Raw genomic sequence first — 23,719 nt, 5'->3', positions numbered from 1 at the left:
AGAACGAAATCAAATCGAGTGCTTGAAATCGACAAAAGTCAAATCCCAACTTTGCCTTCTAATATTGGCCAAATGTGCTGCGTAATTTTTAATTACTTGTTGCTGTAAAGTTGCTCTACCTAACATGCGAAACATATCACACAATTGCTTGGACAGCGTTGCGTGCGGGTCAGATTTTTTTCGTTTTTTCTCAAATTCTTCTAAAGTGGACCTGACTCATCTCATTAAAAAAAAAACTCCACACACACACACACACACACACACACACACACACACACACACACACACACACACACACACACACACACACACACACACACACACACACACACACACACACACACACACACACACACACACACACACACACACGCACGCACGCACGCACGCACACGTATGTAATGCAGCTGAGGTTGGTCTACGGACCACTGTCATTCGCACTTCGCTCCTTGAAGAAGCTGGACGTGTGTCGAATGGGCTCCTGAAGGACACATTGCAATATGGTGAACGCGGTTTAAGTCATGGATCCGTGAACTCAAAGAGGTGCCACGCAATGCTAGCACATTTCTCTCACATTTATTGCTAAATCACCCGCTGATTTTTTTTTTTGTTGAATTCTGGTAATATACGCAACTCAAGTCCGCTACAAGTCCGAAAGAAAAGTTATGATTTCGACTCGGGTTGGAGCCAGATGTATATGCTTGTTAGCGTGAGAGCGAGACTGGAGTGCGTTACCTCAGAGCCTCATGAGCCCCTTGTCGCAGAGGGCACGAAATCCTTTGTAATCGGATATAGGTTTTAGTACGTCGTATACGACAGCCTGTTTTTGATTATACCCACGTCAAGCTAACAAACAATGAAGCCAGCAAAAGGCAAGTTTCCCGCTTCCTCTTATTCTTGCCATTTCCTTAGGAGAATGTAGAAATGACGCCACCTTTTCCCTAGCTGGATTACCACAATACGAGGTTGTGTCAATACTGCGCAAAGAAACCTCAAACCTTTCTTGGGTGCGCAACCGAACCACTGCACAATGAATTCGCAAGATATAAGGAACATCGGTGAAATATTTGTTCTATTCAGAGCTACAAAAAAATTCTCCTTGCTATTCATAGCTTATTCCTAGGCATTCACGGTCCACATATTGGCATTTTACCTTTCTTGTTTAATCAAATACTGCTGCCTCAATCAGTATACCCACTTCAATTTCGCGTCACTGTTTATGGTGGCAGCCGGAATTAGGTCACATTTTTTTTTACAAATTTATTTTAGCTCGTGACTCAGAAAAATGAAGACTGACGACGAAAGAAAAACTGACGAATTCTGCACAGGCCATCTAATCACGTATGATTGGATCGATTTGCGCTGCCGTCTTTGATTCAGTCGATTTCTACTTCTTTTCACTGCCAGGCATCCAAGTTTAGATATCGATATTGCCTCGCACAAAACCTCATACTTTTTCAGACGAAGCTTCTTTCGCCCGAAACTGGATTTTCCCTGACAGTGCATAGCATCTTTCATTGTGAAAAGTTCTTTTTGCTCCTGCGTCGCCGCCCATACCTGATTAGGATGTGCCGAGCAATACCGGCTTCAGTTTGGAACACGACCGGAAACATCGGAAAATAAAATTTACGGACACCCTTTTCGGATAAATGACCTGATTAAACATGGAAAACACGGAATCATTGGAGTTAGGTAGGCGTGTTCTTTTCTTGCTTACTACAATATTACATATCGACTGCGGCAGTCTCGGTATTGCCCGCAGAGAAAAGAACTGAAACAGGAAGCGTCTGTTTGCCGAAATAAGAGTTCTTGCCTGTAAGACTATGATTAAGTATGCACTAAACGAATTCTCCTCTTGGTTGAGAGTGTTTTGAATAGTCCATGTTGCGTCATCGTAATGGAGCTACTTAAGCTTCGTTAGCGTGATTTCCCAACACACACAGCCTACGTTATGGAAATGTGATGAGAAAACTGAAATAGCAGAACTGCGATGGTATACGGCTTGATAATTATTGGTAAGTAAGACCGAGAAGTTAAGGAACCTGTTAAGGTTCCTTGTTAAGGAAGTTAAGTTGAGGAATGTAATTAGAAAGAGCATGATATCGAAATCGCCCAACTGGAGGGATGCGAACTTGACGCACACGGTTGTGCACACACGCACACTTGCAATACCTAATGCAAAATGTTTCCTCAAGGTGAACTGCACTCCACTATATTCTACTTTTAAGAATCATCAATTACTTACGATTCTATTGCGTTGACTATTAGCCATTTTAGTTGTTAGCAGAAATAGAGACCCTAAATTTCATCTATTTTGCACTGAGCACATTCTGTCAAGTTGAGAGACTCATAAAATCGGCAGACGATAGAGGGTGAATGCGGCGTGTTCGGTTGGACAGCACTGTTGCTACAATAACAAAAAAAAGATAATCACAAAACAAACAGGTCTAACTTTCGCCAGCGCCTGTCAACTGTGTACAGCACATTATTGACGAATAAAAAAAAAAGCTCGATGAAAATGAAACTCTATGAAAAGAGAACACGCAGCAGATACTAAATTTTGTGCCAGAGAAGGCTGTTATCCAAGTTTATATCTCAATAAGCGTGCTTATATGTCGAAGTGCAATAAATGAACTGAAAATAGGTTCAGGTTGAAAAGCTGTTGCTCAGTATCTATCGTAATGTGAAGTCGGTGGTTTTGGATGGATAGCACTGAACTAGAAGGCGTGCAAGACACTTTGTTTTGAGAATTAAAGGTACACGAAGGGGTGCGACCTCCGCCAAGCACTAGCTTTTTCACAATGGTTTCTCAAGTGTGAGATATTTACATATTCTTGAACAGCCTGTTGAACATTCTTCGCTGCTTCGCGACAATAATTTTGTTGCGTGAGATCGAGATCACGAATGCGTGGTCTCTATATAAAGATACTTTTGTTGTGCTTTAATATATCAATAAACCTAATATTTATTATGTTTACGTTCAATAATGCAAATTTAAAAGTTTACGTTGCATGTTTTCTATTATGTCTCTTTCCTACATTGGTACACATCGGCCATTAGCGAGTGGCTTCATATATAGGTTTGGTTGATTGCTACAATAAATTTCTCCATGAGCTGCTTTAGTCATTTTAGCGTTGCAGCAATTAAAACATAATTGGAAACAACGCAAATTAGGTGGCAGCCTCCCAGTTGAAGCCTCCGCAAACATAAATGAAGCAGTTGTGCCGCTTATCTTGCCATCAGAAAGTCTATTTCAAGTTTTTTTTTTTAAGTTCTCCGTTTACTCGGTGACTAACCCATAGGTAGCGAAGGACTTCAAGCGTCCTAGATATTTTTTTCGCTCATTTTCTTTCTATATAGATAATAATAGCGAACGAATGAGCTAAAATACTGCGTTCTGTGATGTCAACCGTTAATAAAATGGGACCAAGAGCAATAAATTTTTACAGCCGCTGCGGTAACCCAGTAGCTACGGCGTTGGGTTGCCGAGTTTGTCATGGCAGGCTTGATCGCAGCCGCGGCGGCCTCGTTTCGATCGAAGCGAAATGCAAAAGCTAGGATTAAGTTGCATTTAAAAGTTGACCCCAGTTTGCAAAAATCGATCCGGAGTTTCACGCTTCGCCGTGTTTCATAATCCGATCGTAGTTTTTGCCTGTAAAACCCAATAGTTTACTTTATTAGGAATACCGATATGTCATCGTGGCTGGCTACCAATAATTCATTTACTACTTTTAAGGAAAGCAACCAATGTCCTCGAATCAATGCGTCCTTGCACCACTGTACATGCTTAGAATCGGCAAGGAAGCACACTGGAGATGATTCGATATCTAAATGAACGATTCATTATTACCACACCCCAAAAATGTCGTAACGTCGTGGTTCAAGCGCTAAACCTTATGAAACAATTAAATGTAGTCTCCTATTGCTCGCAGCACAGCGTAACTGTTTTCGATCCTCAAAATTATAAATAACGTGCTTTTAACTTCTTAAGGCTGCTACGTCTAAACCTTGCTTTCTTTGACGTAACATTCCTTGACGAAAGCATGCGAGCTACTCCCATGCCTTCACCATACATGTCATTAGGCTGCGCAGTGCCATTCCCGTGACAGTCTCGACAGCCTACATCTCTGGATGGAGGTGATACGAAAGTCCTTGATGACAACGTCTGCTTGGACGACTTCAAGCGGCTTTTGCGTACATGGGATCTGTGCATGTATCTGATCTCTTGGTCGGAAAAACGGTCCTTTCGCGCCTCCAGATCGCAGTAGCGAGTCGTAAAGGTACAAAACTGTAGGTGTAAATGAGACAAGAAGGGAGAGTTAGTCGCAGAGTAGGCGTAATGAGCGCTGATGAAGTAGAACCTCGAGCACGCCTCACCATGGACTGCGCTATTTCCGGGTTCGGCCCACCTGCTCTCTTGGTCACAAAGAAGAAGAAAAAGGGAAAAAAAAAGAAAAAAAGTCGTGTTGACCCAAAGTCGACGCCAAAGCAGGCAACGTCGCCTGTACATGCGCGTCAAAAAGAAAGAAAACGGCAAAGCGAATGCGAAAAATTTACACTAACAAAAGAAATAGAACGTCCGAAAAAATTCGAGTTTTGACAATGAAACGAAGAAAATAAAGCAAATGTTGCAAAATCATCTTAAGCAACCCCCAACTTCAGTGCATACGGATACATATATCGTGCAGGTCGACCATCTTTTCTTTCGCGTCGACTTTGATTGACACGTCTTGTTTTCATCGCCCAAGGCGTTGAGACTCTTTCTCAATATATAAGGGCTACGTTGCCTGTGGCTGACAGGCTTGCTGCAGGCTGTTTAAGGAAGTCCACATAGTATATGCAACAAGTTAGAACCCAGTCCACAGTCAAGACGTCCGAACATAATATTAAACTCGTTAGTAAAGCTTAGCCTCATAAGTTTTTCTTACTTCATCGAACGTATGTTGGGGGGAGAGAGAATGTTTTTAACGAAGCGCAAAAAAAATTAAAATATATTTAATCTTGTTTTCCATAGCCATTAGAGGATTAGCATCATTGAAATATATAATGACCGTTCACTAGTGGTTCCATGCAAGGTTGGCTACTTCTGGAAAGTTTAGCCAGTCAGGGCACGCGTTCCATTAAAGAACCACTCATTGGCGCTGACTTCTGTCGGTTACCATATGCGGCGTCTTCGCCTTTAGCTAATGCCGGCCTTCATCTATTATGCTAATGCCATACCCGTAAGCGAGAGCGCAAATTTCACTTAATTGGTAATTCTTATTCCCGGCACAGCCGCGTTAGTGGGCATAGGCGGCTAATAAATTTCTAATGCCAATGACTTAAGCTTGCTGTCTATGGCGTTCCCAACTGGGTAATATAATTTAATTTCATTCAAACTGTTTATTTAGAAGCCCGTATTCGTCTCTTTTACTTTCCTCCTTCACTCACAAGAAACTCGACTGTTTTAAAACTTTTGTGAGTAGATTATCGCGGCGATGATGCCCTATACCAAGCCTAAATGACGAAACAACTGTTCATAAGCTTCTCTCGCTAATATTCTTCGAATCCTGGCTATTAGTGGCCGTTTAAATGTGAACTGGAAGGTAAAATAATATGGCGTTGCCCTTCGAGCATTGTATTAAGCGCGGACGACAACCAAAACGGTAGGATCCGTGAGCTCAGAGAAGAAACATAGCGACAGACAGTGGTCACTGTGGCAGTTAAAAGCGCTTACATAAGTAACGCTTCATTATGCATGCGCACAACCTTGACGCACGCTAAGCTACCACTGTCGAGCGCACTTATCATGAACCTTAGGAGCTCTAATGTACGAAATTTCGGGTAAAGAATAACGAACGGATAAACCCTCATATTAAATATGTCGTTTACTCCCGGGTCATTCGGTGTCCGATGGGGCCCTCCGAGTACCGCCAATTGAAGGCGCGTTCATTTCGCACGACAGGCTTCGTGGAGTAGGATAAAGCCTAAATGGGGGTCAGACGCACGAAAACACCGCTCCTGTGTCAAAGGCGTCTTAACAAAGCCGGACGTGCAACGACGTTGTAGTGCATGGATTCGCAGGTCATGTGTACTCAACATCAGATAACATCATGCTCGAAAGATCAGATATTATAGGCGAAAATGTTCGAACATCTATCGTTCCCGCTACCTTTCACTACTTCACTATTTGACCATCCAAACGTTGCGTTTGACCCCGTTTCCCGACCTGTAGCCAACATGCGAACGCACATGCCTGGAATACTGAGAGGAGTGGGATGGGTGGAGAGGCGGGGGGCGTGGGGAATGCGTGGCACACGTTTCCCGTGACGCTTTCGATTGACCCTCATTTCGGTGGGCCTGCACGTTGCCTTTGCTGCAGTATTACTGCGTAGGAAACTTTCCCCGCGACAAGGTGTCGCTAGACTGATTCGTGGTTGCTCAGAAGTATAATGATCATTCAGGCACAGAGAAAGGGTAATTTTCTTCCATACGGTTACTTGGTGATGTATATATTCAGTTGTCTGTTTAGTGTTCCTGTCATAATTTATGCGGAACAATGGCTGCGACATAAGGCCCACGTGGACTGCTATAGTTTGCTCGGTTGCAGACTATATATATATATATATATACTATAGTCAGAGACAGAGAGAGACGAAGTGGGAAAGGTAAACAGCTCACCCAAGGACTAAATAGGAAGAATAGACAAGAAGCAGGAAAGATCAAACAAAGAATAAAGAGCCAGTCATTCCGAACGCCCTCACAAAGGAGTGTTCGCTAGCTGTCACAGGCGTTCCACCTGTTCAGTCGCCTTCAAGAAGAGAAATAGGGCTTTTGTGGCCTTGTGAACGCAAGAACGCATAGACTCTGGTCGAAGGACCTTTTCCGCCGAGAGCGGCCTATTATTAAGTTGGCTAAGTTTAGCTTGCAAAGCGCGTCATTGTGCATCAAAAGATGGGCAGTGGCACAGAAGGTGCTCTACTGTTTTAGAGGTCACGTTGTGGCAATAGTATTTAATGATGAACGCCGCTTACTTCTTATTTTCTGTTTTTTATTGCATATGAAGCGTGTTGCCTGTTTCAATTTTCCAATTTTCAATTTCCACTGTTTCAATTTTTTTTGTGCTCTTCAGTGAACCCAGCTTCATTCTAGAAGCAGCCGAATCGAGTAATCTGCCGTAAATACAGAAAGCAGAAAACATGTGTGAACATTTGGGAGGTTAAATTTGAAAATAACACACACCCTCAACTACACGCTGAGCTGTCTCTCAGAACTGAGCATGATAAGATTTTACAAGCAAACTGAGAACACTGAAAAACAAAACAGAAATTGAGCTAAAATGAAATGTGACGTCTCGAAACAGCACAGTGGTTTATGAAGAACGCCGTAGTGGATGGCTTCGGATTCCTAGTGACAACTTTCAAAACGCAATTTCTTTCTCTTTCTTTCTTTCTTTCCTTCTTTCTTTCTTTCTTTCTTTTGTAACAACTCTCCTGCTGGAAAGTTACTTTAGTGAACAATGCAAGGCGAATATTTTGGCGTGTCTAAGACTGGGTATTACATTGAAGAATGAAACTATTTCACCTACAGTCTTCACTTTCATATATATATATATATATATATATATATATATATTGCATGGTGCATGCGAGGCTGCTCTGATGTTTGAGCGAAACATGGCCAGATGTGACGCAACGTTGTAGGTGAGATTTATGGATCCGAAATCCGTAAACCCGTCGGACCGTGCACTGGAGTCGTCAAAGTACTCAAATTTCTGAGCTCCGAAACGGAAGATTTCGACCTGTTTTCGCACACTCCCCGAAGAAAATCGCTGCTTGCACCTGTAAGCAATCAATTTGAATGTAGGCAGTCAGCTATGGTCATGCTTGAGAAGCAGCGGGTTAATTGCGCAGTTCTAGTGTAACTCTTGTTAACATAATGTTACTCTAACTGGAACAGATCGTGAACGACGGCGAGTCGGTCAGCATGAGTTGGTAAGTGAGCGAAAACAGTCGCATTTTCACCCGCAAGGCGAAGCATCGATTGCGATAGCAAATGAGTGCACAGCTATACGAAGTAAGCACAGTAGTTTTATCGGCCGTATAAACTTGGAAACATTCGCTTACGAACAGAATTAACAAGCATGTGATGTCAGCGCGCACGAGAAAACAAGAACACATCACACTCGCTGATCACACACACTCGCTGTCATAACGCTGGTGTGAGCAACGCGGCAGCAGCAGCCGACGAAGTGCCCCGCGTGCGGTTTACCACTCCAACGCAAGAGCGGCGAGCACACAGCGCGCAGAAAGGTATGAACCATCTGCAGATCGTGTTCAAAATACGGCGCGCGCGAGAGCGAGCGGCCGTACAACGTACGCACTTGTTGGCGGAGCCGAGGCCACCTCGCCTCCCTCCCGCGCTGCCTCCCCGCTTGCCTCCTTGTGGCGGGCGAGATTGAGACGCGATCGTCAGTTCCCCGTGGCCCCGGTCGCGAAATGCGCAGTTGGTGCCGGAGCACAACACTGCGCCCCTCCCTCCTATCCCCACCGCGGCCTTTCGCGTGACGGAAGACGGCGCGCTTGCTCTCCGCTTTCTTCTTTCACGCGCGTCAGATTGAGCCGCGACCGTCGGCTTGCCTCGCGCGCTTTCACTCGCACGTACAGCGCACGATGTGTGGCGACAGTGTTATCGTCGTCGGACTTTATATGGAACATCACTGCGACGGCAACGCCCACGGCGACGAGAAAAATGCGCTTGGAGTGTCTATATAATTAATTGCTATCGCAATGAAATTGAGTGAATCGAGAGCCCAGAACGACAAATGCGGCGTTGTTACTAGAGTGCTTGTTGGCATATCTCCTTTGTTATTTAGTTGTTTATTTCTAGTCAAAAGAGACGTGAGGGAATGTTTCGTTGTTGCGCATATTTTTTTTTTGTCTTACTATGGAACGAAGTTTGGTTGTGATGTTTGAAAGTCGTCTAATACGGGTAGACTGGCCTATTGTGTTACATGAAGCCCTTTGCACAGAGGGAAGTAGCTTTTCCCGATTAGGTACGCAATCGCCTCATCGCGGTCCCAATGTTCACTATATCCGAGCGACGGCTAGGCCGACACGAAGAGCAATGCATTTGGCAAGTGCTTCGCTGAGCTATAAGCACCACCCAATTGCTCGGCCACCCAATCAAGTGCATTGGGCCATTTCACTGAAGTATAAAAGGCGTTCATGAACACAAGAAGCATGACACGATTTATGCGATCAACGATTCCATCTGTATTGGACTATCGTTAGTTAATAACGAAAATAACTACACCGGTATACACATTGTTCTAGAGGTTCGGCATTGTGCAAGTAAGTCCTTCTGCACATCTGTGTGCGTGCTTGCAACTTTTGCACAATTCGTGCTCGACAACGCGTTTGTGTGCATATTGGCATACCCGAATTTCATGGTTATTTCTCCTGCGTGGAACATTACCGCTCTGTTTACGAACTCACCTCTACTGAGCCACTTGTTCGTCACGATTTTTGCGCTAGCGTAAGGGCAGGTCTACAACGGGAACACGAAGAAACACGACTGAACAAGAGGCATGGCTCTCTCAGCGCTCAGTCCTTCTTTGTATTCGAGAGGGAGATTAAGCTCCCTAAGGAAACACAGATAATTTTGCCGGCGTGTGTAAGGTCCCATACGTGCTACCCTGCATGGCAGAGGGGATTTGGTATTGAAAAGCTCTTAGGGCCGAAGAAAAGAAAGAAAAAGTGTGAAAAACAGCACTTTGGTGAAAATAAAATGTTTCAAAAGCCAGGGGAACCCACACTTGTCAAACATCTTTGCAATGACTTTACTGAACAAAAACAAAAACATACAAGTATCGCCACCTATGCGGATGACATCATCAATACACGAATGACGCAAAATAACGAATGCATCCTACTCATCTACTAAGCAGGCGCCACGCTTTGGGGAATCGACATGTGTGCGATTTTGATAACGGGGCAAGCGTTGACTGTGGATCAGCGATTGGGCCAGAAAAAACTTATCGTGGTTCGTCTGTCGTGAGTGGTAGGCGTGAGATTCCAGCTCCGGCCCTCTGCCGGATGTTTACGGCTGCTTCGTAGATAAGTAGAATGCATTCGCCCCTTTCGGGCCATTCGTGCACTGACGATGCCATCCGCATCGGTGATGGAACGTCTATGTTTTGTTTCTGTTTTGCTTGAATGCGTCTATTTGTTAGACTTGCACAAAAACAAACTTGTTATTTACTTGTAAAATGATGTTGGCTATGTGTTACATTCAAAATGAAGGTGATGCGAAAATGAAGTTGAGTTATTTGAATGTGTCTATACAGCCTTTCCTAACGCTTGTCAAGCAAGCAAATATACTGAACATGACCGAACAAAGTTAAGCCCTGACGCTTCATGGAAGAAGGCATAGGACCAAATGTGCTATTAGAACCAAGGGTGCCTAGCTATTTGTCAATTTGGTTTTCACAAATATTAATATGTTTTTCATTGCTATTGGCTGTGGGTTCTAATTATAATAGCGTCCTACCTTTTGTATCACATCAGACTTGTCGCAGAAGAGATCAGTAGCTTGTCCAAGTCGGCGCACATAACAGTTTGTAAATGCCCTGTGCCCTAACGCTAGAGCCATAACCGTGGAACTTCGCCAACTAGCCCAGTTTAAGGCAGTGCTTGTGAACCTCATAGTTAAATCCTGAACTTGTCGTACCATAGAGAGGAGCCGATGCCCTATTTATTAAAATGTGGAACGCAATCAAACCAATTAATTTGGAACCGGTGATGATATATGATTATAAACTTTTTCTGGACCTCATATATAAAGTCACTACTTGATCTAGAAAAGCCATTCCAGACGGCCTGCGCGTATTCGAGTTGAGGAAGACAGATTTTCGTGTACAACTTCCGGAATGACGTAGGAGAAACGAAATCATCTGATGGTTTGCAGACAGAGCCCGGAGAGCGCGTGCCCTGCATTCGCCGCGCTGCAGCACGTTTAGTGTGAGCAGAAAAGTGTGAGGTTACATCATTGAGTACACAGTGAAAGGGGGTTCAGTGCAGCTCGTACGCGGGATCGCAAGTAGCGCTTGATCGCGAGTCCTAGGCGTTCGCATCAGCAGCCCGAGCTCGGGTCTCGCGCCGCAGCGGTGGCAGTCCGCACAGCGCCACATGCATATTACACACTACAATTGCCCCGCGGCGAAGAGGAGCCATCCTGGCGACCTAAGGTGGTGACACGATAAGGGGGTCGTGGTACGGCTTCAGGCGGCTGACGTGAACCGTCTCACGGCCACGGCGGCGTTTGTCCGAAGATGTCGTCACCAGTTCGACCCCATAATTCATAGGCGATGTACACGCGACGACCCGGTACGGACCCTGATATTTCGGAGCAAGCTTTGGGCTAAGGCCTGGAGATTGGAAGGGCAGCTGAAGCCAGACGTCAGAGTCCACGGCGAAGGACTGTGTGGGCTGCCCGTTGTCGTGGCGATCTTTGTGAATTCCTTGGGTAGCCGACGTGAACGAGCGAGCCAGTTGGCGGCACTCTTCAGCATGGCGAGCAACTTCGGAAAGAGGGGAGAATTCAGAGGCATCCGGACGATATGGTAGCACGGTGTCGAGGGTAGTGGATGGTTCACGTCCATAAAGAAGGAAAAAATAGGGAGAAGCGTGTGGTAGCCTGAACGGCGGTATTATACGCATACGTCACAAAAGGGAGGACATCGTCCCAATTGGAATGATCAGACGCAACATACATGTTGTGCATGTCACCAAGAGTGCGGTTGAACCGTTGCGTTCGACCGTTAGACTGTGGGTGATACGCCGTAGTGGTGCGGTGAATTGTGCGGCAAGCGGCGAGTAGCTCATTAATAACTTCGGACAAGAAGACACGGCCTCAGTCGCTGAGCAGTTCTCGCGGTGCGCCATGCCGTAAGATGAAATGCCGTAACATGAATGCGGCGACGTCGCGAGCAGCAGCCGAAGCAAGTGCAGCAGTTTCGGCATATCTTGTGAGGTGGTCTACTGCGACAATTATACGACGATTTCCTTTAGCAGTGCATGGAAGAGGCCTAGAAAGGTCAATGCCAATCCGATCAAAAGGACGTGCAGGACACGGTAAAGGTTGCAGAGGGCCTGTCGTATGAGGAGATGTCTTGCGTCGCTGGCAGGCTACACATGACCGAATGTATTTGCGGACATAAGAATACATGCCACGCCAGTAGTAGCGCTGGCGGAGCCACTTGTAGGTTTTCAGGACGCCAGCATGAGCTTGTTGTGGGTCGGCGTGGAAATACGTGCATATGTCGGAGCTCAAATGGCGAGGGATGACTAGCAGCCATTTGCGACCGTCCGGCTGATAGTTTCGGTGGTACAAGATGGCGTCCCGTAGAACGAAATGGGTGGCTTGCCGACGAAGGGCTCGAGTGCCTGTAGCCATTGAAGAACTGCGAAGAATGTCAATGAGAGACACAATCCACGGATCCTTCCTCTGTTCAGACGGCATGTCAGTAACAGCAAGTGTAGCAACCGGGCACTCCATGGATGAGGGTGGCGTTTCGTCGGATCGCATGGGCGATCGGGAGAGTGCATCTACATCAGAATTTTGGCGCCCGGATCGATAGATGACGCGAATGTCAAATTCTTGGAGCCGAAGAGCCCAACGTCCAAGACGGCCTGACTGGTCTTTCAGTGACGCAAGCCAGCAGAGCGCGTGGTGGTCTGTCACAACATCGAACGGATGGCCATACAAGGGCGAAATTTGTTTAACGCCCAAACTATAGCCAAACATTCTTTTTTCTGTGACAGAATAATTGGTTTCTGCCTTCGTGAGGGCACCACTCGCATACGCAACCACATATTCCGGAAAGCCAGTCTTGCGTTGCGCAAGGACGGCTCCAAGACCAACGCCGCTGGCGTCCGTATGAACTTCGGTCGGTGCAGTCGGGTCATAGCGGCGTAGAACAGGCGGTGAGGTAAGCAGATGACGCAAAGTGGTGAAGGCGGGGTCACATGCCGGAGTCCAATCGCGAAGGTCACCAGGGCCAGCCAGGAGCTTCGTCAGGGATGCGATGATGCAGGCGAAATTGCGCACAAAGTGTCGAAAATAAGAGCAAAGGCCGACAAAACTACGGAGCTCTTTCAGTGTAGTCGGCCGCGCAAATTCTGCGACAGCACGAAGTTTGTCAGGGTCGGGAAGGTTGCCGTCTTTGGAAACGACATGGCCAAGTATGGTCAGCTGGCGGGCTCCGAAGCGGTACTTTTTCAAGTTAAGTTGAAGGCCGGCGGTGGCAAGGCAATTAAGGACTTCGCGTAGACGAGAGAGGTGAGTGGTGAAATCAGGGGAGAAAACTACTACGTCGTCTAAATAACACAGGCACGTCTTCCATTTGAGGCCTCGCAGAATGTTATCCATCATCCTTTCGAATGTCGCGGGCGCATTGCAGAGGCCGAATGACATTACAGTAAGCTCATACAGGCCACCAGGCGTAATGAAAGCTGTCTTCGAGCTTCGGATTCATCCACATGCACTTGCCAATAGCCCGATCGCAAGTACAAAGAAGAAAAGAATTCAGAACCGTGTAGACTATCTAGGGCATCATCTGCGCGCGGTAGAGGATAGACATCTTTTCGTGTAATCTTGTTGAGGTGACGATAGCCCACACAGAAACGAATCGAGCCATCTTTTTTTTCTTAATGAGTACTACGGGCGACGACCTAGGGCTGCAAGATGGATTGATAACACCACGGTCAAGCATGTCTTCAACTTGCTCGGTGATGACACGACGCTCGGTGGATGACACGCGGTACGGACGCTGGCGTAAGGGTTCGTGATGTCCCGTATCAATGTGGTGAGAGACGGTACTTGTGCGGCCTAATAATGCTTGGTTCCGGTCAAAAGAGGCGTGAAAATCATTTAAAAGGGTTATTAGCTGCTCATGTTATGTCGGCTCGAGCTCATCGGCAATGGAGCGACAAAAAACATCCGGTGGTACTCGGTTAGATGGCACATGGGGTGTCAGTGCTGTTACGTTGGCAGTATCTACGTCGTCGGCAATAGAGAAATGCAAAATAACGTCAGCGTCCACAGACTCGATGGCACCAATAGTCTCGCCGCAGTGAAAAGCCACAGTGTACGAATTTGGGTTTGAAATCAGTATTTCTGCAGCACCATGGTGAACCGTGAGGAGGGCGAAAGGCAACAATATAGGCTGGCGGCGAATGAAGACGGCAGCGGGTGTAAACATGACCGTCGCTTCGGCAAGCGATGCGCATGAAAGGGACAAATACAGCACTGTGAGTAGGAAGGCCAGTGTCTGAAGCTACACACATCCTGCTAAGATGCTGAACTTGAAAGTCGTGAGATGGCAAATCGCACAGAACGGATAACTGAACCTCAGCACGTGCACAGTCAATGACGGCATGATGGCGCGACAGAAAATCCTAACCGAGAATCACATCGTGGGAGCAACAAGTTAAGACAAAAAAATCAATCGAATACAAGATGTCTCGAATCAGCACCCTGGCAGTGCACATAGTGACTGGCTGTACTTGTGCACTGGCTGTTCTAAGCAATGGTACCGACGGCTTCATGGTCACTTTCCGTAATGCACGACAAAGCTTCTCAGTAATCACGGATATAGCAGCCCCTGTATCGACGAGCGCAAGAGATTTGATGCCATCAACGGACACTTCAATAACATTAGCGGGGGAAAAACGAGGGCTTTGATGTTCCGACGATGGCGCAGTTCGTGCCTCAGGAACTGCGGAAATCAGTTTTCCGCCTCAGTAGTACTGGCACTGGGTCTACAAAACATGGGTGAGAGTGAGCGCCGACGAGGGGAAGTTGAGCGACGAGTGCCGTAGAGCTGTGACTGCGGTGCCGGTATGTCATCAGCAGCGTAGACTTCCGGTGGTGCTCGTTGAGGCATACGGAAAGGTCGGAAGTCGGAGCTGGGTCGTCGCGGGCTGCCCGTGAAGGCCGGCAAGCGCCGGCGGCAGAAGTACACACTACATGACCCGGGTACCGCAAGCATAGCATATTGGGCGGTTTTCAGCAGTGCGCCAAGGATTTGTACCCTGCTGCTGTGCACTGAAAAAGGGATCCGCCGGCTGGCGAGGCGAAGGCGGTGGAGAGAACACCGGCGGCAGAGGCACTGAAGGCGGAGGGGAGAACCCCTGCAGACGAGGCGCCCATGCAACGGCTTCAGCATACGTCAGAGGCGCGGCCACGGGAGCCGGCTGACACGGAGGTGGAAGAGCTTCGGTCACTTGCTCTTGAATTATCTGTCGGATCGCTGGAGCCAAACATTGAGAAGGATTCTCCGTGGTCGGCAAAATCGAGAGCTGTCGTGCAACCTCCTCGCGCACAAATTCCTTTATTTGCGTCAGCAAAGTTGTGTGGTTGTCGCCAATAATTAATGCTGCTAACGAATCTTCCGTAGGCGGTGGGCGCCGAGCTAAGATGCGTTGTTTCCATAGCTCGTCAAAACTTTGGCACAAATTGATAACTTCAGCCACGGTACGCGGATCCTTCGCTAACAACATTTGAAAGGCGTCCTCAACAATGCCTTTCATAATGTGTTTTATCTTGTCCTGTTCTGACGTTGACGGATTCACGCGCTTACACAGGTCGATGACATCTTCGATGCAACTTGTGAAAGTTTCACCGTGATGTTGCGCACGCACCCGTAAGCATTGTTCTGCGCGAAGCTTGCTCACAGCGGGGCGCCCGAACACTTCTGCGAAACTTGTGTTCGCAGAAGTGTTCGCTGCGAAATCGTGTTCGTGGTTTCGGAACCAGAGGTTCGCGACGCCGGTTAAGTAAAACAGCACGTTGTGCAACTTGGTGACGTCGTTCCACTTGTTATGCTGGCTCACCCGTTCGTAAGATGACAACCAATCCTCTACGTCATGATCATCGGTGCCGCTAAAGATGGCAGGATCACGCTGGCGCAACACACTGGAAATGATGACCGCCGGAGGCTGTGGTGCATCATCGTGGGTGGTTTCGTCAGGCATGGTCACAGCAGTAGGTAGCGTCCGGCTTCGGAGTTCCAGTTTCCGAGGTCTATCCCACAGCTCCACCAAATGAAAGGGGGTTTATTGCAGCTCGAACGCGGGATCGAAAGTAGCGCTTGATCGCGAGTCCTAGGCGTTCGCATCAGCAGCCCGAGCTCGGGTCTCGCGCCGCAGCGGTGGCAGTCCGCACAGCGCCACATGCATATTACCCACTACAACAGACATCATTGTTCTCAGAGACCTTAAATGAAGGTACAGAATCTACAGAATAGGAAAAAGAAATACTTGCTTTTTCGCGCGTGACAGTCATCACCTTGGTCTTAGCAGCAGTGAAGGTAATGTCACCCAATTGTCGTCATCCTCACACCATCATATCATCGTCATATCGCCGCCCTAATTTCTTCGTCAAGCATTAAATTGCCATGTTCGTGTGCCAAAATTTTATGTGTGGCTAGTTAGTTTTTTCCAGTGAAAATGTTTTAACCTTAGTCGTGTGCTCTATATTTAGAAATTTTCGGTAAAAAAGAACCGCGTTCTTTGTGAACACCAAAGAAAGCTTCGCTTAGACCGATTTCTCAGAGCTACCATTCTTTTAGTCAAATGTTTACAGCAAAGATGTGTATGGCTAGGTTCTAGAAAACAATTTGTGTGCGTCCATCGAGATGCAGATCGAGAATGTTTCACCACACTTGAGCCGATCCCGAAGATAGTGCAAATACTGGGCCGACCAGCGGCAAAGGTGAAGCAGGCTTTAAGAACTCCGCCAACTTGCGAAAAGATTAATATCTTAGGTCGAAATGCAACCCCTACCGGATATGCTGATAACAACAGATACTACACTTTGACAGGCGTCGGCCATGCGTACGTTCGCACCGCCCCATCTTTGTAGGCTTTCGAAGCACTTGTAGTTTCCTTTCCTTCCACTCTCCCGAGGTGGCGGTCTCGTAAGCTTGATGCCCGAAGAGACCGCGAGGTGAAAAGAAATGTGAACCCTTCACGTTTCCCCGATACCGCAAACTTGGAGCGTTTCACCGGAGCAACGGTCAGGTTTCAGAGGGAGTTTGCGGGAACCAATTTTGTGTGGCCTGTGTTCTGTGTGACCGCTTGTGGTTTTCGAGTGACCTCAAAACCATTATTACACTGCAGGACGTCGATCGCCTTGGCTACAGTTAAATAGTGTGTGCGAGTGCCTGTTCCCTGTACCGGGATCAGTTAGTAAGAGGTGTCGTGCTGCGTTTTGCAACAATACACGGGTTTGTGTACCCCCCGGTACCTCATCATCTTCCGAGGCTTAACATCGCGGAAGTGCGACTAGTCGTGCCTCGCCTTTCATTTACGTGCATACGGCGTTTGACGCACGCTAGTGGACAGTTCGCCATTATAAAGGGCCCACATACACAGCTTCGCTGGTCACCCACATTCACAGAATGAATGGAACTATTTTCTTTTTGTCAGCTTTCGTTTGGCTGTTGCAAGCAAACTAAGGGAGCACCTTTCTTGCCTTGCTTAGATCCATCATCTTTTATATGCGTAAACCGGCAGAGTTTCTTTGGAGCGCGTTAAAATTAACTTTGCGGCAGGTGAAAGCAGAACTTGTGGCGTGATTAGTGAGAACCAACACAAACCGTGAAGTATTGATAGCCCTTCTGGTGTTTTGCTATTTGTTCTTCTTTTCTTCCGTTATTTTCCATTATACTTCCCATTACCAGAGCTATGTCAACCGATTTGATAGCATAAAATTATCTTGTGCTTTTAATTTTCTTGATGTAGCTGACGAGGTGGAGGGGAGTTGTAGCGTATATGAGTTGCGAAGCGCAAGTAATGATCGTGAAATGATGCACTCCCGCTTAGCATGTTCTCATGCTTAGTTAGCTTCGTTGAACCCTGAGACACAACTATTTCTTGTTTATTTTCCTTTCTCACGTTAGTGCCGCCTGCACACTTCCTACCATTAGTGTCTTCCTTGTTCTTCATCTTTCTGGCTCTTCCTTTTGTGAAGGCTTGAATTAGTCTCCAGACTTAGTAAAACAAACCACGTGTCTTCATTGCTTCAGTTTTTTTAAAGTTAGGGACTAGTAATCAAAGCGAATGTGAGAACACACATGTGCTGATGTCGTGACTTACGGCAATAGCGTCGTGTCTTTCCCTCTTTTTTTTCATTGCTGCCAGGTTCTGTAGTCTCAGTGTTTTTTCTTCCCATTTCTTTCTATCATTTCCTTGCCTCATTCTTTTTTTCCCGTTCAAATCTTCCTAAGTTCGATTGATGAGGTTCGTTCTGTCTTTATACTTATCTCATTTGTTTATATTCCCTACTCGTCATTTGAGTTGGGTTGGAAAAATGGGCACGGCCCAGCCTTTCGTTGATTAAAATATATATATATATATAACAACAGCTGCAAGCTTATTCGAACGAGTCTGAACAGGGCAGCTCTTCGATTCTTCGAACTTCAATTTCTAGTAGCTCCTTCTATGGAGACCTAATTTATTCTCGCGTTCTTCCTGATTTTATCGTGGTGGCCCAAATAAAGCGGTTCGAGTGATGAAATCTCTAGCTTGCTACCGCTTGTTTTCATTGCCGTCTAACTAGTTTTGCCTCAATAGGAAGTGCGGAACCGAGAGCAAGTGGAGTGAGCCCCTCTTGAATGCCTGCTATAATGATAAGCAAATTCTGTGCAACCATGTACAATCGCTATTCTTGAACTATGTCGTCACGTGAACACTGAAAGCTTCTTTGGATGCTCGCATTTATCGCGCCAGATGTGCTCTTCAAGCTGTGGTATCTTTCTTTTTTTCAGCGATTTCAATTTCCTGACTCTATGAACGGCAGACTAGCAAGCTCGCTTTTATAATCAGCCCAGTCTCACTCGTAACTTAGGAACGACAAATGTACATTGAGATATAGATCAGTCTACACCCGCAGTGGTCTCATCACCGTGTAAAAATTCGACATTGGCCTCAGTCAGCCATTACTTCTATAGAGACTAAGTGCTGAAAACTAAAGGCGCTGAGGACAAGTATCTTTCAGTGATAATATTTAGGTATGTGATCACTTTCGCGACGTTTCCTGTGGCTCGAAAGGAGACCCGCCGAGGTAAGTGTTGTCTTTTTTTGCTGTTGTTTTTTCATCCACTTTCATTTCCATTAATTTATCATTTGTTTATTTGAATTAGCAAGTACAAGCTATTCCCCCTGTGTTGTCCTAACTGGCGTCTTTGTTTGTTTGCGTCATATGATATGATTAATAAATATAGGGCCCCTCGATTAACCCCCTTTCTTCTCGTTGACTCCAAAGAATCTAGGAATTCGTGCCCGTTCGTCGTGCGCGCCGAATGGCAGCAGCGTAGGAAAGGAGGAAGCGAGAGAATATAGGAGGACAGGGCTGGCCGCGAGCCGTTTAGCCGGCGCTCGGAGCTGGAAATTACCCAAAAGATTTAATTACCTCGGTATTTTGGTGTATGCATGTCCCGTGTTGAGAAAGTTAAATAGAGCTCGCAGGCAACTGCTGTACGCTTTCGGCGACGGAAGGACACACGAGAAAATGCGAATTCTTCAAGGCACTTTGTCTGCCTGCAAGGGGTTAGCAAGAAAACTGGATTGCCGCCGCCGAAACGTTTTCACGCGCACAGAGGCTTCGGATGCGTGTCGCTTAAGTATCTCGCATGATATCACTCTCACTACAGCTTGGCTCATCCCTAATTAGGTGCGCTCACTCCCCTCTGATAGAGCCAAGAGCAAGGAGGTCAGCAAGAAGTGGTGTCTATTCGCAAACCGCTCGACACAGCCTGCGCGAAAATAAGTTCCTGTGCTCTTTCGTTTGCCTCGCACTTGGGTCAGTGCACGCTGCACAGACATACGCTACAAGGCTAGCGAAATAGCCACCGTAACTTGTTCCTAAGCATGCGACATATAAACACACGACCGAGAAAAACATTCATCGTGAGCAGCCTAGCTACATTAGCCGCGGTAAGTCTACGGTGCGGCTTACTTACTTTGTGGCGTCCAACCTTCACTATCTGCACTTTCGTGTTTGCCTAATCAAGGATCTTAGTGCCTGCCTGGAGTTCAATTTCGTTTCGCTGCAATGACTCGAGTCGGGTATCGAGCGCCACTCATCGTTTACGGGGGAAACAGCTTTGTTGGAGGGTAGGGAAAACTAAGCAACAGATCGATTCGACCAGGTAATCCTGAACGATTGGATCGAATGTCGCCGATCGAAGAGCTCATTTTCTAAGCACGACAGCTATGCCCGTTTGCCTGCTCGTGTTATTCTCCGCAAAAGGTTAAGAGACCTCTGATTGGTTTACGTGGCCGCACAATGTCTGGCTTGCACTAACAATGACTGATGTCGATTTGTGCAAAATAGATTAAACACTTCACAGGGATAGAGAGAGAGAGAGAGAGAAAGGCAAAGGAAAGACAGGGAGGTTAACTAGAGATTATCTCCGGTTGGCTACACTGTACTGTGGGAGGGGCGAGGGGATTCGATAGGTGAGAGAGAGAAGGATAAAAAATAAAAAGTAAAGAAAAATCAAACTACACACACATGCACGTGCACACAAACTCTTTCTGTGGGTACTGTCACGCAGCCCGCAAAGGCGTTCCTTGTGTTATGCAGTGTCACCGCACAATCCTGCGTCACACAGTGAAGTCACAATCTGTCAGAAAGTCCAGTGTCTTTTAAATACCGCAGCAGCGCCTTCATAGTCGATCGCGCTGATGTTCGCGTAGGCCAGCTTCCAAGGATCTTGTTTTCTGTCATTGGGCGCTTGTCCCGTTTGTCAAGAGTGGCTGAGAGGACTGCTCTTTGCAGGTTGAAACGAAAGTACTGACAAAGAAGGTGCGCGATTGTTTCATTGCACCCGCAGAAGTCACAAAGTGGGCTGTTGGACATTCTGATAAGAAAACAGTACGCATTTGAAAATGCTACTCCAAGCCATAGACGAACTAGAAGGGTGCAGTCGCATCGTGGAAGCTCGGGCGGAATACGGAGTTGTAAATTAGGGTCCAGGGTACGAAGGCGTGCACTTGTGAAATCGGATGAATTCCACTGAGCTAACGTCAGGTCATGTGCAAGTACGGCAAGTTTTTTTGCTGCGTCGGCTCTCGAAAGAGGAATGGCCACGCAGTTGACGCCGTCACGGGCAGATCGGGCAGCTGCGTCTGCTCGATCATTGCCATGTATGCCAAAGTGACTAGGTAGCCACTGACACAGGATATCGTGTCCTTCGTCAACTACGCGATGGTGTACTTCTCTGATCTCTGCGACGAGCTGTTCATGTGATCCATGGCGCAGTGCTGAGAGTGCACTCTGTAGGCCTCTACAGACATCGCAGGCCGCCTACAAATTAACATTTGCATCGACCAACTAGCTCATGCGCAAAAATGAAACCTGAGGGAATAAAAAGATACTGAGCCCTTTCGACAATCGCCGAGTCAAAAGGAAAAGGGTACCGCCTACCGCATGCGCTAACGAAGTCGTGACGTGCGTTTCTATACGGGGGGCCTCAACTGCAGCGTTACCGATCGCTGATAGATATGGAGGAGGATCTGGAGTTCGCAGTCAAGGACGACCGCAAAACCATAGCATTCGATTTGGGTTTTAGCACCTATTGTTATCGCTTGGTTCTATAACCAGCAAAGTATAGAAACTTTCGTTTGCTGGCTATTAAAAACCAGCAATCGGAATTTCTTGCCTGATTCGCCATATTAGCTGCGGCGCTCTGTCTACCGACATACATCCAAAAGCAGGACATTGCTATCGTACAAGCTCTTCTCTCCGACTACACAGGGTTAACTGAGCGCTGAACAAACTTCATGTGACCAGGTGCTTGTCCGGTTAAAAATTCACGAATGTGTGGACACCCGTTAGTAATCACAATCGTTGCGCGTAGGAAAGAGACAATAGAAAAAATACAGAGCTCTAATTTAGTTGGCATCGATAAGGTGATAACACAACATTCTTCAATTTGGCCATGAATATGTGACATTTCAGAGGAGAATTCAGATATGAAGTCGATCTGGTTTCCACTGCTATTTCCGCTCGAATGCTAGTAACTGTCGCTTCATTTGAAATTCTATTTTAGATAGCAATATATGCCTTTCTACTGGGCCCCTGGGTCTGCATTGTTATTGTCGTTTTATTGTAAAATACTATTTTCTAACAACATCTTTTCAGGTAGACGTACAACTGTCATGTCTCTCCTTGAAATACACACCTATTAAACACATTCTTTATGGTTAAAAATATAGTTTCATTCAATATTGTATCTCACTTAAGTTCGATATCATAGAATTCAGAGCTGACCGTTCTCTGTCTTCACTTCGTTTCCGTCGGTTGTCTTTCTGTCACGCTACCATTGATAATGAATGCGAGTAACATAACATGGACTATTTGGAGTAAAAACCAAGCTACATGTGACTTCCATTCCAACGAGCACCGGAAGAAGTTAAAACGTTTTTTCTTGTTTGTCATTAAAGAGGGGTACATGCTGAGTTGCACATACACAGTGACCCAAGCGGACGTCAAGTCGGAGAAGTAACGTTGCCGTTAAATCGGATAACAACGGACAAAGCGAAAAGCGCGCAGAGTTCTCAAATAATCGTGATCGCATTGAAAACCATCGTTAGTTGTCTTGCCATTCTTGGAGCAAGAGAAAGAGAGTTGAAATAAATTTAAAGGGTTAGATAAAAGGGGTTATTACAGGTGCCGATGTGGACGAAGGGCTTTAATAAACTGTCTGTCAGATTAATTGTTCACGGCCTCGACGCCAGCGATAAGCAGCGCTGGAATGCACATAAAACACCAATTGCTTTGCAACTGAATTCACAGTCTTGCCAAGGTCCCTGTGGTATATGCCTTCAGTAAGCGGTGGACTACGAATTTCGGACAAAATATCAGCCAATTTTGCCTAAACATGCGCGTCTTAGCAGGCAAACCTAAAGTACTTGGTGACTGTTCTTGACAAGCAACATCAAGGAGATTTTTGTAGAGTCAGCACCCGTTCAGATAAATGCATGTGCTATTTTATAAATACCAAACGTGAACAGCGCACGTGAGACATCGCTGACGACTCTGAGGCATTCAGAAAGACCTAGTAGGATTGAAACTTTTTTTTTTCGTCACCATTCTCATGATCACATTGACGAGAGACTGCAGCGTACCCACCCTACCAAAGCTGAGTGTTTGTGCAATCGTGTAGGGGGCTTCAAGCAAACAAAAATTGGTTAGCGATGATACTTTCGAATAATGTTGATGTGTTACGGTTTGTATTCCCCTTCCATTGGCACCAACACTTTCCTTCGGTCTAGCCACCTTTATTAAGGGTTGCTATTTAGAGCAGTGAACTTCGCATTTGTCTATGGTGTGTCTTTAATATGCATCGTTTTTAGTTAGCTGAAAAGAATGTGTAACTGCAATAGATATTTACCGACATAATGGCCAGCCAAACTTCTGTTTAGGTAGCGTGTTTCTGTTTTTGCCTGAAAAGAACATATTGTAAGAAAAACGAATAAGTTTGGAATCGACTGCGCAAGAACGCGACAGTATGTAGGCTCATACAGGCTCATGTAGGCTTTTTTTTTTTTTTTTATAACAGCTCATTCTTCATAAAATATTTAACTTGAAGTTAAGCATGTGTGCACTTGAATGGTGTGTGTGTGTGTGTATATATACCATGCACGCGTGTATATGTATATGTAGGTAT

General features: G+C 46.3%; 1 protein-coding gene and 1 pseudogene across 2 annotated transcripts in view; one reads left to right on the top strand and one right to left on the bottom strand.

The window, feature by feature from the left end:
- The window catches only part of LOC142576061 (uncharacterized), a 411,410-nt gene that overhangs the window by 192,107 nt on the left and 195,584 nt on the right, over nt 1-23,719 (top strand). The gene's annotated exons all lie outside the window — the stretch shown is intronic.
- LOC142576820 (U2 spliceosomal RNA) lies at nt 16,701-16,868 on the bottom strand (annotated as a pseudogene).

Source organism: Dermacentor variabilis, chromosome 3, assembly GCF_050947875.1.
Source record: "Dermacentor variabilis isolate Ectoservices chromosome 3, ASM5094787v1, whole genome shotgun sequence".
NCBI classification, from domain to species: Eukaryota; Metazoa; Arthropoda; class Arachnida; order Ixodida; family Ixodidae; genus Dermacentor; species Dermacentor variabilis.
The sequence above is the reverse complement of the archived record's forward strand: the minus strand, read 5'-3'. Positions and strand labels throughout refer to the sequence as shown.